This window comes from Triticum aestivum, chromosome 7D, assembly GCF_018294505.1.
Source record: "Triticum aestivum cultivar Chinese Spring chromosome 7D, IWGSC CS RefSeq v2.1, whole genome shotgun sequence".
NCBI lineage: Eukaryota > Viridiplantae > Streptophyta > Magnoliopsida > Poales > Poaceae > Triticum > Triticum aestivum.
In genome coordinates, this window is record NC_057814.1 from 515,893,603 (window position 1) to 515,909,815 (window position 16,213).

The window sequence follows — 16,213 nt, forward strand, 5'->3', positions numbered from 1 at the left end:
CAAGTATTTGGTGCTCTCATCGCTTTGCAGTTCTACCATGCTGCCGAGCCACGAGAGCCTATCACAACTTTTTCTAAAAATAATCTGATTTCACTTGGCCCAATATGTGTATCTATTTTACAATATCAAAAAATGAAAGGAAAATTTGCACAAAGGTTGATAATCGAAAAGCTGAAATTTTTATGTGAATGGTAGCAAAAACCCTATTCGCAAAACAAGTACCCCTTTTTGTTTCTCTTGAGTAAATTTAATTTGAAGCTGAGATTTTTTTATGATGACATCTCTATTGTGTGGGTGCACTGAAGTCATCCCTGGAGGTCTCAATTCTATTAAAATAGAAAGAAGACATGTCGGGTATACACGAATTCCCTCAATTTGTGACCAACCATAGGATTTATTATGTAAATATGAAAATGTATCATGGGTACTTTTTTCCATCTATTTGTAAACTAGACAGGTACAACAACATTTAAGGCTAGTAATGCGTCTATGATAGATAGTTACCATCGATTAGTACTTTTATGTTAGAAAGATAAACTACACATTGCGGATAGACTTTTTTTCCAATAGGTTAGTGATAAATATGACATCCCTTTCGTATTCATTCAACCTGAGATGAGGTTGGAACAAGAGTTTTCACAAACAGCCACCCCAAAACTGACCCACGACATTCACGCGCGGGAAGGCAAGGCAACGAAGTTTAGTTTCAACAAAAATCAGCATGGCTTTGTTAAGAACAATACCATCCAAGACTGTTTGGCTTGGTGTTTTGGATATACTCATCAATGCTATAAACCTAAAAATAAATTCATTATATCAAGGTTGATTTTTAAAAGGCATTTGGTAAAGTTGAAGATAGTGCTATACTTTTCATGTTATCACCTAGGATTTGGTGAAAAATAGTGTAGATGGGTCAAGATGGTTTTATCCAGTGCTTCCACATCATTTGTTCTTAATGGCATGGTTTATACAAAGGTGATCCTAAAAGGGGCACTACTAGGAAAAACCTTATACACAGAACTTTAGCAGTAGCGCTTGCTAAAAAAGGGCGCTACTGCTAAATAGCAGTAGCGCGTGCATGATAAACGCGCTGCAGACACAAACATAGCAGTAGCCCGTCTACTTTTAAACGCGCTACTACTAAAATTCTCACTACTAAGCCAATAGGCTACATATAGTAGTAGCAGTCTTCTAGAAAGAGCGCTACCGCTAAGTTTATTTTAGCAACGCGTTTACTGTGAAACGCGCTGCTGTTAATGAAAAGAAAATTAAATGAAAAACAAATAGAAAAGTAAATGAAAATAAAAGAAATAAAAAAAAGGAGAAAGGAAAAAATGTAAAGAAAAATAAATAAAAAAGGGAAAAAGGAGAAAGGAATAGCAGTAGCGTCTGTTCATCAGAGGCGCTATAGATAACTTAACAGTAGCGCTTGTTTAGACCCCCGCTATAGAAAACGAAAAGGAAATAAGAAAAGAAAAGGAAAATACATAGCTATAGCAGTAGCGCGTTTACTGAAAAGCGCTATAGCAAACTTAGCTATAGCGCGTTTACAGAAACGCGCTACCGCTAAGTTTGACTTAACCCAAAAGCGGTTTCCCCCCGGCCACCACTTCTCCCTCAAATCTCTCCCCCCACTTCACCACCGTCTCCCCAATTCACCGTCGCCCTACTTCGCCGCCGTCTCCTGCCGACGTCAACGCCCCCGGAGCCACCAGAGCCGCGCGCCGTAGACGCCACCAGAGCCGCGTGCCGTCGACGCCACCGGAGCCGCGCGGCCTCATCAACGCCACCAGAGCCGCCCTCGGCACCAGCGGAGCCACCCTCGACGCCCTACCTCCCTCGCCACAACTGCCTCCCTCGCCATCACCGGAGACGCCCTGCCTCCCTCGCCACCACTGCCTCCCTCGGCACGACCGGAGCCATCCTTTGTAAGCCCCCACCCCTCCTCTCTCTCTCTCTCTCATGCATAGCACAAGCATTGGACAGAAAACTAGCTAGCTAGGTTAACTAGTTTAATTAGGTTAATATCTAGGTTAGTGCAAAAATTTAGTTAGGGCTTTGACAGAGAACTAGTTAGGTTAACTAGTTTAATTAGGTTAATTATCTAGGTTAGTGCAAAAATTTAGTTAGGGCTTTGACAAAGAACTAGCTAGGTTAACTACTTTAATTAGGTTAATTATCTAGGTAAACTAGGTTAACTAGCTAGGTTAACTAACTAGGTTAAATAGCTAGGTTAATTAGGTTTGTTAGGTTAACAAGCTAGGTTAACTAGCTAGGTTAACTAGGTTCGCTAGGTTAGAGGAAAAATTTATTTTAGAGCATTAGGTGAGAAGGGTTAGAGAAGGGACAAAATTTGGGTTCTGTCCTAGGCAGAGAAGTGTTTAGTGAGGTCATTTTGCAAAGGTTTTTCATTTTTGAAAAGACCACTATTTTTCTAGGAAAAGAATTTAGGCAAGTTTTATTTTAAAGATGATCCTTCCTAGACTTTTATTGTTGATTTTATCTTTTCATTGAAGTGGTCATGTTATATCTTTTCATTGAAGTGTGGTTCGATTGTGCCCATGTGGCCTTTTGTTGTTTCCAGGGAATGAAGCGTGGGTGGCCTATGTTTTGCCGGAATGTTGATTCATTTCCGTTCCGATAAATTTCAGGTGCTCGATTTGTCCACTTTTTAGCAAAGGTCATGCCGAAATTTTCCGTGAATTTCGGCATGACTTGTGCTACAAACTAGGACATATCGAGTGCCCGCGATTTGCCGCACCGGAAAGGAGTCAACGTTCCTGCAAAGCATAGGCCCTTTTTTATGTCATTATTCATTTTATTAGGTCTAGAATTAATTGACTAGATTTAATCGTAGGAAACATGGCTAGCAACGATGAAGGACAGGGTTCTGGTGACTGCGACAACGTCTACCTGGCGGTAGAAGAATTTTTGAGGAAGCCGACGATCAAGAGTTGATGTTGCTAGGTCCACCTGTCACATCGCAGATTGAGACCGACATCGAGACCGGCGCTGAGACTGAGACCGGCGCTGAGACTGAGACTGGCATCGAGACCGGCGCTCAGACTGAGACCGGCACCGAGACTAGCGGAGCCGGTATAGAACCGAAAGCAAAGAGGCAACGGCTTCCTAACAAGCTCAGGACTACTATACTGGTGGTCACGGAGGTGGACGACGGCAATTTTGAGCCAAACGCGTCCGAGGAAGCTCGCGCGTGCTACGGCAATCAAATAGGCTGCATCATACGGACAACCGCCACCATCAACGATGAGAAACTACAGAAGATAGATAATATGAGGCCCTCCCTCCTAAAGAAGCTGCACCAGTTATTCTTGTTCCCGGGCCGGAATGAAAAGGATTATAAAGATCTAGATAAGGACCCGACAATGAAGAAGATAAACAAACACGCCATGACCAAGTTTAGTGACGCGTTGGCTGCCTGGAAATCAAGGGTGAAATATCGGATCGTCAACAAAAAGGAACCCTACTCCGAGATTGTAAAGGATAATCCGACAATCACGACAGAGCACTTTGAAATATTCAAGGCGGCTTGCGAGGCCGAAGCTGCCAAAAAAAAGTCGAAGTACATTAAGGGGCTTCAACAGAGGAACATTGGGTGCCACCACCTCGAGAGCCATGGTTACGGCGGGAAGAGGTCCATATGGGCCAAGGAGGACACGAAAGCCGCGAGTCTGGGCATCCCAGACCCCTTGGCGGAGTTCACCGTCCCGCAGGAGCGTGACGTCCTCAGGGCCCGGCACCGTTGGGACCCAGTGAAGAAGATTTTCGAGACGAATGCGGTCAGGACGGAGTTCATGAGACTGCTGGTAATTTTAGTTTCTGATCAATTCGACTGCATGTTAGTCATATTTGTAAACGATTCTTGTGCCTTTTGCAGAGAGAGCAGCACAGGATTGCGGCTGAAAGCGACTCGCCGTCTGAGGCGTTGGCGAGGCCCAAGTGGGACACTCCATTCAACCAGGCGTTGAACATATTGAAACGACTCCCGGTGGAGACTCGACCGTCGTATGGACGCGTGCACGGTGTCGGAGACGGCGCCACGTGGAAGAAGTACTACCGTGAGACCACGGAGGAGAGAAAGGAAAGACGGAGGTTAACTGAAGAAAACATCGACAAGAAGGTTGAGATTGCGGTTGAGAAGAAATCATCTGAGACAGTTGCAACAGCGGTAGCTACCGCAAAACAGGTGGTTGTAGATATGTCTACTTCCTTGGTTCCGGCCGTTTTCAATTGGAGCAGGCAAAATCCAGAAAAAAATGCAGCGGACTTTCCCCTTGCTGACTTCTTGGGGAGCAGCTCGAGTAGCGTTGCACCAGCACCTGCAGCTGCACCTGCTCCCGCACCTGCTCCGGCACCGGCTCCGGCACTGGACGTGCTCGGCGGTGCTTTATCTTTGGCTGAGCTCGACGCCCTCACGGTATCTGTCACACCGGCCCCCTTCAATAAATGTATAATCTCATGTTTTCATTGCCTTTCGGATGTCTCACGTCGCAGACTTTTCTTTGCAGGCCGACGAAACCCCGTGCACCATATTGTACACCATCGGCGACCAAAAGGTGGACGTGGGGAAGGCGACGATAATGGAGCCGAAGGAACCATTGTTCCACAGCCGGCCGATCCCCCCGGACGTCTTCAAGGTTTCCGTGGCCAGTGTCAAACTGGGCCACGAGAATTTGCTTCCTCTGGTACTAGTGGGGGATGATGACAAGACCCCGCGGCGGATTGGTGATTGTTGCAATGGGTGGGTCCTGTTGTGGCCAAAGAGTCTGCTTCGTCTGGAGGCGGCCGGGAGCACACCCACGAGCACGCAGTTAGGTATGAACATCAACACCTCACCTACCCAATTAGCGTCGGCTGTCGTGCTGGGTGATAGCGGAGGGGGTGAGGAAAAGGCTCCATTAGTCGCTGGTGACGTCGCCATAGATGAGGATGAGGATGACGATGACACTCAACAGTATGTCAATACTGGCGCCTACTTAGGGTTTGAGCGTCATGAGTCAGTGCCTGAATTGCCGTCTCCGGAGGCTGAACGTATTATGGACGACCTTCCAGTAGTAAAGAAGTCTAGGAAGAGACCGAGGAAAGGCAAAAAAGCTGCTTCTATGATCCAGCCGCCTCAGCAGCCTCGGGTTCAAGACCGTATAGATATCCCCGGTGCGGAAAAATGGCATATCCCCGGTCAACCAATCCTATCTGAAGCAGCGCTAGGGGCCAGATTCGGCGATCTAAGGAGACTTCATGACGATGTGATGCGGATAGAGAAATGCCTCATCGCCTCGAAAGATCCAGGATACCCACTCTACGTGGTTAACGTTCCGCGGCAATTGTCGTACGTCGACAAATTCCCCGCGGAGAAGTTCTTCCTTCGATTCGATTACATATTCGATATGTTTCACGTGAAGAAGCTGGATTTTACATTTGACCGCCTTTATGCCTTGCACATGTATTACATCATCGGGGTTGAGGAGATACCTCATATTTGTGTCACTGACCCGTACTTCATGCACAAGGGCTTCTTGGGAGTCTGCGCACAGCACCGTGAATACGCGAGGGAATACATCGTCAATTTCATGCTCGCCAATAAGGACAAGGAGGCGATTCTCGTGCCTTATCATCCCCTGTAAGTCATCCGCGCGGATATGCTTCCTTCGATTTCAATCATTCATTTGCACAGTGGAGGCTAATTTGAGGTGTACTTATTTTGCGCAGCGGCAGCCCGCCGTCCTCATCATCCTCTACCCCCGATACTCCCACACTCTTTACTTGGACTCGTCGAAGAACATTAACAAAAAGGATTACACCCACATCAAGGATGTTCTCGACAATGCTATGTTTTACTACGACGCACGGGGTGGAGAGGTCAAGGACAAGAAGAGAAGGGACGGCAGGCCCGCCTTCGGCCATAAGACCGACTTCTGCTGCATCCAGCAACTGAGTGATTCTCTTAATGATGGATTCTATGTCCTACACCACATGCTGGAGTACAGACGGGATCACCATAACCTTTGCATGTCACCTACATCTGGCGATGCCCATATTCTGCAATGGGCAAAGAATGTAGGAGATATCGAGGATCATCGACTTCGAGCTGAGTTCTATCACATCCAGCGCGAACTTGCCCAAATCATCATGAAGGAGGTCGTCGGAAAAACAGGGATGTTCTACGAAGAAGGACAAATGTCGCGGGAAGACGTTCGAACACGGGTAGCCGCTCAGCATATCGACCTGAAGCCTTTCACTAGGCTCAGGGACTATCTCCCTGACTTGGATGGATGGCACTACATGTTGGAGTGATTGTCGATATATGACAATGTGTCCGTTTAGTCCATACTTTTTGTATGACGAAACTTTGAGTTATGCACGACGAAACTTTATTTGTGATGTAATTAAACCGTCCTCCTCGACTAGCGACGATCACTCTAGTTAGGGCATTTTGGGTACGATCAACTTTGTTATTTATGCTTATGATATGTTGCTTCTATTTTTGCCAAGTCTGTCTCTTTCTGTTGCTCAACTATATATGTTGCATATTATCGACTCATGTGACGATGCAGGTGCATAGATCATCGATGGGGAAGAAGTGCTACGCTAGGAGTATATATACGACGAGTGTCCGGAGTGTCAGGCCCAGGTGTACCAGTTTCCGGTTTCCGAGCGACAGGCAGTAGTTAGTTTAGGTTCACGCTAATGCGAGAGAGGGATACGAACTCATGTACTGCATAGTACCGCTCTCACTCAAAGTGATAGCTCTTCTCGCGTATATCATTGTTTAGATGGATGACGATGTAGTTGCAAGTAATCGAGACTTGTATCGCTATTTTCGAGATGATGACGAGAGACCACTTTGTGTTGGATGATGATTATGATGATGAAATGATTTGATGAGACTATTTGTATGTATATGCTATGATTACATTTGTATGTGTATGATATGCTAAAGATTATTGTATAAAGCCTATTCAAATACAAAACAAATATGCAGAAAAAACAGAAACTAATAAAACTAGCAGTAGCGAGGGGAACAAAGTTAGCAGTAGCGCTGCCTTACCAGTAGCGCTTCCTGCTAAAAAGCGCTGCAGATATTAGCAGCAGCGCTCTGCACTAAAGCGCGCTACTGCTAGCCATGTATAGCAGTAGCGTGGGACGACAGGCGCTACTGGTACACGTTAGCTGTAGCGCCTTATCAGTAGCGCGTCGTCCCGCGCTACTGATAGGCAAAATACCCGCGCTACTGCTAGGGTTTTCCCTAGTAGTGGGGTGTTATACAAGGTGACCCCCTATCCACATTACTATTTGTCATGGCTGGTTAATTACTGCAACTAGTAATCAATGATGCATGGATAATGGACTTATCCACCTTCCTATTGAGAAATCATTTGGATTGAGTTATCCTGTAATCCAATATGTCAATTAGACTTGAATTATCCTGCCTGCTCATCCCCAACAACTTATCAATCTAAAAATCATGCTACAGAAACTCAGTGATTCCACTGGGAAGGTTAAGTATATAAATAATTTCGAGCACCCACTAACATTATGAATGATAGATCTAATGAGCTTACCAATATTTTGAATTAGAAGGAAAGTATACCCTTCACATATCTTGGATTACCTATGCATACTACCAAGGCTAGAGAGCGGTACCAACTTATAAGGTTAGGGTTTGTAAACTCTATTAGTACTTTTGCCCAAGGATCAAGATCGCTTTAATCATTTATCTTATTGTGGCAAAATTTGGTCATATTTATATGGTTCCCTTTTGTATGATCTCCGTTTCTCATTGTAATCCATCTCTCATGCGTGAGTAATTTCCCTAGGCGTGGGAGATGTAGAAGATTGGTGGAATTCGTTTGTATCTAAGCCTATTGTGATAGATTACAAGGTTGGTTACCCATGTCGAGTGTAATGCTTGTTGTCCAATTCAAGGGCCCAGACGACAAGATGTAAATACCTACATGGGTAAGCACTTATTATCCAGTGAATTTGCGACCTCTAGATGACAGGTGTTAATTAGTGTCAATGAGGAGAGAAGACAATACAAGGAGAAAGGGAAGCCATGATGCTTTAAGTATTGGTCCATTCTAATGAGCTTAATTGTTGAGTTGATAGTAACGGAAGACAGGACAATAGAGTCAAACAATCCCGATAGGAGGAGTTTCACTATTCAAGGGGGACTTGCCTACAGAACATACAATGCAAAGGGTTATCACATAACTAAGTAAATTCACATTACCGCTACACCCGACACTCGTTATTCACCATTAACTGAATCTCTATGCGCTTAACCTCTCCATTACCAAAAATGCAATTTATTCTAAGTTATTTAATTTAAAGTTATTTACTTACAATCTTAGTTTTAGCCCATTTAGTTTACTTAGCAATTACTCTTCCACTATTATCACCATAATTCTTGGAGATGCCAAACTAGTCAATTCACGCGAGACTTGTGACACTTCTTGTGTGACCGAAACGCTCGTATTAACACTCTCTTGTGCTCTTTGTTGGAAATGATACTAAACTAGGATTATACTTCTACGGGAGTGCTTCAACCAGCCATGTGCACTTGCATGACATAGTTACCTCAAGGTTTACCACTAGTGGTTGAGAATCGACTTTGTGGTTATATCTCAAGCAGAAGAAATTGAGCCTTTGCGATGTTGGTTAGGCCTTGGTGGTTCTCCCACCTCCCCCATGGCAATTATCTCCCCTCCAAGGGAGTAACCATTGAGATACATCTTTCTTTCCAAGTCTTCAGTTAACCCCCAACCGTATAGCTTGTTTACTTGTGTTCTTTCCTTTGGTCTCCTGAACTTGCAAGCATCATATAGGTTGTTATCTCATCCTAGCATATTTAGGCACACACTTTATATTCCGCAAGGCCTAAAATTTCTAATAAGTGAAGTAAAATTTATACTTGTACCTATTCACCCCCTCTAGGTCCATATAGATCCTTTCAGTTGCGTAATGACATTGACACTAATCAACAATGCGAATGGCAAATATAATTTAAGGTCATTTTACTGAACAAGATTTTACTTTGTCTTCCAAAAAAATGGATAGGATGCATATATTGGTCAATGATAGAAGAGAACAATGGTAATATGGTCAAGAACGTGCACATAGTTCATCATTTAAAAGGCTTGACATTTTTGTTGTCAATACATCAACAAAATTTTCGATTCGCTGCACTTATTCTTCCAATTAAATTGACAAATTGTGATCATGATAACTCTATTTAAACAAAACATGACGAGTCTTCTTATCAAAGAAAAAATACAACCGAGTCTTCATAATTGTATATCTAAACAGATCGATGTTGATATATCATAGCAAGTACTTTTGACATTCATGTGTATCTAGATAATATCATCTATCCTATTTAAATTCAAGTGTACAGATGTTTCTAATTTAGTCATGAAAGCACTTATTTCTGTCCGATCAATTGCTAAATATTTATACCAAGACATAGCATAGTCATAAGATATTTTTCATTATTATGATGAAAAAATGAAAACAGGTAGAACAAATTAAAGGTTTGACTCGTATTAACGTGATAGAGCTTTTTTGAAACGGAGGTTGACCCCCGGCCTCTGCGTTAGGGCGATGCATACAACCATTTTATTAATTATTAACCAACACCTTACAAAGTAATACATCAATAAGTCTAAAACCACCTTGCTGGCAACATCAGTCGTTACTCCTATCAACTTGATGAAGGGGGATGCACATGGTCGGGGCCGCCTGTCAAGATCTCACACCGAAGCCCAACATCTAAAAGCGGAGGCCACAACCAAGCCGCATCGCCGGGTCTGGGACACAAACCTGTCCATCACACTCTCAGCAGGCACCACATGTGCATGCTCTAGAATCCGCCGCCGCCATCTTCTGTCGCCCCATCTTCAGGAGAGATCAATGCATAAGCCTTGGCAGGCCCAACTGCTGTTGACGCCACCACGACGCTAGACAGCGCCACCATCTTGCCCTCGTCCATCAACACATGTCTACCGCCGACTCCCCGCAGCCTCATGCCACCGAGGTCCGCCGTTGTCGACGCTCCGGATGCCACGCCGCTCCACCTTCACAAACACCACCTGCTGCCATTGGTCCCATCTCCTCTGCCAGCAGTTCCTCTAACCGACCACCCAAACACCCCAGGCAACACCTCCCAGAAGGGCACGACACACGCAGTGCCTCCACCGCCTAATCTGATGGGTCTTCACCTGGGCATGGGGTCAGGATGGAGGGGAGGGACCTCGACAGATCCTGCAAGGAGGAGAGCGGCGACCTTGGTCATTGCCACCATTGGGATGAGCTAGCCATCCAGAGTTTCCTCTGATCCAAAGCAACCTCTACCAGCCCCCGCCAACACATCGAGTCCGATGACCGAGACTACAAGCCACCAAGTGCAACAGGAGAGATGCTGCAACGGGGAGGAGATCCACCGGCACCTCACCACCCACGCAGTCAAGCATTCGTCCATCCACCACCCTCGAGCGCTGCCAGCCGAGGCCGCTGCCGCCATGCCTACCGGGGTCACCACCCCAGGTCCAGAGATCTCCACGATGACTAGAGCGACGAGATTGGCCGTCGCGCGACCCACACCGCTGCCCAAGCCAATTGCAGGAATTAGTTGAGCGCCGCCCTGGCGTAGGTCTTGGCGACGCCTCCACACGCCAGGAGGTCCCGTGTGACCTGCTAAGGCAGGGAAAGGAGGAGCCTCCACCACCAGCGTCGGCCGCCTTGACTTAGCCCGACAGCGTCCTTCGATAGCAACGGAGGGAAGGGAGAGAGGAGACGGCGACCCCTGCGGCCGCGAGGATTGGATCAACCCAAGTCGCCCGGCGCGGGGGCGATCCACTTTTGTCAAAATTATTTAAATAACCATGTACACTTCACACACGTATATAGTCATGTTCACAAGGCTTGGGGGTGAAATAATTGTGTAACACTTACAAGAAAAAGAAATAATTGTCTAACTTTTGTATTTATAGGACATCAAATTTATGCACCAGGTAGTTCTCTCATGCATCCACCCTCATGGACTCGTCGCCGCACACGCAGGATGAGAAACCCTAACCTCACCACCCAAGGAAACGGCAGAAATCTACGCCGAAGCTCTGCCGATTTCGTCCAGGTGGATGAACTCGATGGGGGGTGACGCGGGGGCAATAGAGCTTATTTGGTCATCACCCAGTGCAATATGACCTTTGATAGGTTTAATATTGTCATATTTGTGGTCGTTAATACAGATAGGAAAATAGTTGAATATAATATCCCCTGGGCAAGTACATAATATAGATAGCAAAGCAGGACGCCATTTGGGCAGATGATGCCCCTTCTTCATCGAGATGGTCTTCCGAACTCCGATCCTCCTCGAATTCGTCCATCTTGTAATACATGACGTACATCTTGTAATACATGATGGATATTATTTTTAATGCATGATGTAAATCTTGTAATACATGATGGATACTATTTAAATACATGATGAATAATTTTCAAATACATGTTGAACATTTTGCAATACATGTGAATATCGTTTAAATACACAAGCACCTTTTCTGTATGCACAATATTGAAATACGCGATGAACCTTTTTAAAAACACAGCAAAAGAAAGAGATAGAGGAAAATAAAAAATTACAACAAAGAATGAAAATATTAAATATTAAAAAGGTAAAATAAAGGAAGTATTGACCCCAAGAAGTATCGAAACCATCCGATTACTGTTTCAAGTAAAACCATGTAAAAAACGGGGCGAGCGAATGAGAAGGCAGGAAAAGACTACCCCGGCCCTTCGTATTGACTGGGCTAGCCCAGACCGGGTGGTCTGTAGGCGAGGGAGCCATATATCTCTCAACAGAGGAGATATAGACTCTGTTTGGCAGGGTGCTGCTTAAAAAATGATCTCCTACAGGCTCTGACGGGCACCTTCCAATAAACTAAACATGCCCATTTAATTCCTCAATTGACACCCAATTATAAAGTGCCATATTGGATCAACTCCGTAAGAGCCTGTAAAATCCCCGTACGTGTAGCTTTACTTGTGTTACTCGTTTATTTTTCCTTCACCTTTTCCTTTTTTCTTATTTTCCTTTATTATACTTCGAAGCATTTACATTTATTATTTATAGGTATATGATTTTCCTTTTTCTCTCTCTTTGTTTTGTACTTTTTTTTGAGACACAGTACAGATGCAGGCGCTTATATATACGCACATATTCATCTTTATGAACATACACGTACATCTTACCTCTATGAGCACCTCCGAGAGACTGAACCGGCATATCATCTTGAGATTGACGAAGTCACCAAAGGCGTCTCGTATTCGATAGGAACATCTCCTCCCGCTGAACACGCATAGCCGGAGATCCTATAAACCCAGGAATAAATGTGAGCATCAGGACTTGAACCCTGATGGGCTAGGAAATACTACTGTCCACCTAACCATCCAACCACACTATTTTATAGTTTATTTTTTCTTCATCTTTTTATTTTCATTTTCCATGCTTAAAACACACTATTTCAGATGAAGTATCCGGGATCTGTTGGAGATGCTCCTATGTCCCATGTACCAGATAGAGCTCTTTTCGAGAGAAATATAAGAAAGAGATGGAGCTGAATTTTGAGACACAAGCAACTTGCCAACTTGGAATAGAATTAGTAAAAGTGATCCAAAAATAACCACGAATACCTGTGAATATTGATTAAATACAAGATTACCTTTTTTGTATGCACAATATTAAAATACACGATGAACCTTTTTAAAAGCACAACAGCAAAAATATTTTCCTTTTCTTTCTCTTTGTTGTTTTGTATCCTTTTTATTTTAACTAGCAAATATGCCCGTGCGTTGTAACGGGAGACAAAAAATTATGGCTAACCAACTAAGTATGACTCAATATCCTGATATATGAGCATACTCTATTTTAACATAGTGGCTCGCCATGTTGCCATTCTCATCCTAGCCGATGATGGTCGCGATGTCCACGTGATCACAATGCATTCGACACAGTAATCCCAAGGCTATGAGTTTGCCAGTGCATACCACACTTGTCATTATGTTGCGCAAGAGAACCTTTAAAACTTTAAAAACAAATCTCATTGACCACGAACTACTCCCAACGCCAAGACATATAAAGACTTCCGAAAAACTAATCAAATCCTAGACATAAAATACTTTTGAATCAGTGAACAGTTTTTCGAATCGACGAACATTTTTGTTTGAAATTTTTGATTTTCTCAAAATCATGAACATTAGTTTTTTTAGAAAAAAAATTAAATGTACAAACCGGTTTTGAATTCATTAAAAGTTTTTGAACCAACAAACATTTTATGAATCGATGAATTTTTAAAAAAATTGGGGAACAAATTTTAAAAACAAATATTTATTTTTATTTTTGTGAACAATTTTTTTGCAGGAATTTGTGAACATTTTCTAAATTGTCATGAACATATTTTTTTTCAGATTCCCGAATATGAACATGATTTATTTCCCGACCATTTTTTCCAAATTGTGATTTATTTATAATTTTGCGAACAGTTTTACAAAACCACCAACATTTTTTGAATCTGCAAATTTTTTATGATTTTCTATTTTTTTAATTCACATATATTTTATAATTTCTCAAAATTGTTTTTTGAAAACTCGCAAATTTTAGAATATTAAAATCCCGAATTAATTTAAAGAAGAAAGAAAACAGAATGAGAAAAGAAAATAAAATAAACAGTGTGGAGGCTGGGGATCGAACCGTGGTCTCGTCGCTACGTGAGAGACCCGCCAACCAGTCTGCTGCTCATCGTCTCGTGTTTTCTACTCATCGCGCCTGTATAAAATAACGAAGGGGGCGGCGACTTTTGGTCCGAAAAATTGAATCGTTTCCTCATGTACGGATGGCATTGGTGGGTAATTTTTATCAACTTAGAGGGTAATTTTAATGACGGACGACCAGAAGCGATAGCCACTTTATTAGTAGGTAAAGATGTGATTGTCCCATTTATGTTTTAGTTTCGTTTTTCTTCTCATTTTTATTTTCATTTCCCGTGCCTACAACACCTTATTTGGGATGAAATGTTGGGGAGGTGTTGTATCCCATGTATGAGATGGAGTTTTTTTTTGAGAGATAATACGAGAAAGCAACATGGAATCGAAGTAGCAAAGGTGATCCAAAAATAACCAGCGGACAGCAACCCGGTTTAGCCGGCAACCACAACCTGAAAATAGCAAATGAGCATGATTGCCATAAGCATAGCGAATAATTAAACCGAACACCTGTCCCCCCTGAACAGATGTGTATATAAGGTTGGGCTCTGAAGCTCCTGGCCTGAAAAGGATCAAGGATCGAGGAGGATTCCACAGCCAAAATGGTGTTCAGAAACGTTGCGATGAGAGTCTTGTTGCTCCTGGCGGTGGTGAGCGCGGCATATGCCGCCAAAGGCAAGGCGGAGAAGAAGGAGAGCGCAGATGGTCCGGCGGCGTCCGGTCCGGGCGGGACGACATCACCAAGCTCGGCGCCAAGCCCGACGGCACAACGGACTGCACCGAGGTACGTACGTGCTGAAGGAGAGAGAATATAAGAATGATGATGGATCGATGGATCATGTGGTGGATTGCATTGCAATTGCATGCAGGCGTTGGAGGAGGCATGGGCTTCGGCATGCGGTAGCACCGGGAACCCAACCATCATCATCCCCGAGGGTGATTTCCTGACTGGAGCTCTGAATTTCACGGGGCCGTGCAAGGGCGACGGACTCACCATCAAGCTGGAAGGCAACCTGCTAGCTTCCAACGACCTGGCCAAGTTCAAGTCTAACTGGATCGAGATCATGCGCGTGAAGAAGCTCTCCATCACCGGCAAAGGCAACATCGACGGTCAGGGCAAGGCCGTCTGGACGAAAAACAGCTGCCAAAAGAACTACAACTGCAAGATATTGCCAAACGTACGTACGCGTGCATAACATTATATAGTAATAAATTATATATCCGTGCGTATATATTTCTTTTACTATTATTGAAGAAATGCTGTTATATTCTTACGTACGTAAATGTGCATGCATGCATGCAGTCGCTGGTGCTGGACTTCTGCGACGACGCGCTCATCGAAGGCATCTCTATCATCAATTCCAAGTTCTTCCACATGAACATCTTCCAGTGCAAGGGCGTGACCGTCAAGGACGTGAAGGTGACCGCGCCCGGGGACAGCCCCAACACCGACGGCATCCACATGGGCAACTCGTCCAATGTCAGCATCATCGACACCACCATCGGCGTTGGCGACAACTGCATCTCCATGGGCCCCGGCACCACAAGAGTCAACATCAGTGGCGTCACCTGCGGCCCAGGCCATGGCATCGGCATTGGCAGCCTCGGGAGGTACAAGGACGAGAAGGACGTGACCGACATCACCGTCAAAAACTGCGTGCTCAAGGGCTCCAGCAACGGCCTCCGCATCAAGTCGTACGAGGACGCCCAGTCGCCCCTCGTAGCATCCAAGATCACCTACGAGAACATCAAGATGGAGGACTCGGGCAACCCCATCATCATCGACCAGAAGTACTGCCCCAACAAACTTTGCACCTCCAAGAGCGACGCCGACAGGGTCACCGTCAAGGACGTTTCGTTCAAAAACATCACCGGCACCTCCTCCACCCCCGAGGCCGTCAGCCTGCTCTGCTCCGAGAAGAAGCCCTGCGAAGGCATCACAATGTCCGACGTCAAGATCGAGTACTCCGGCACGAACAACAAGACCATGGCTGTCTGCACCCACGCCAAGGTCACCGCCACGGGAGTCGACAAGGCCAACACATGCGCGGCATGATTTCTTTTCTCCGTATTTCGGATGTACCAAGTGTTCTAATTTCTCTCTCTTTTTCATTTCTTTTTTCGCGATCCCGGCCGCTCGAGGAGATCATCTTTTTAGTTTCTGTTTTGTTAATTCTCATCTAGATGAGAATTAGTCATCTCACATCTAACTGCTAATCCTTTTGATACAAATTCTAAGCTTTGTGAGTTTTCTTTAGCGCGTGCCCAAACGATGCGTTCGTTTAGCATGAGCAATTTCTGTGTGTTGTCCCGTTTCCTTTGATAAAGTGGGACTGTCTGTTTAACATCTGACTGAAATATAATTGGCTTTCAGTCAATTTTTTTATCCAATAGAATTGTGACACCTATATGTCTCTTTGTTCTCTTGTAT

The 16,213-nt window shown here is 44.4% G+C and overlaps 1 pseudogene; it reads left to right on the forward strand.

Moving 5' to 3' along the window:
• The first annotated feature begins 14,356 nt into the window (after positions 1-14,356).
• Positions 14,357-15,936, forward strand: LOC123168673 (exopolygalacturonase-like; annotated as a pseudogene).
• Positions 15,937-16,213: the final 277 nt, after the last annotated feature.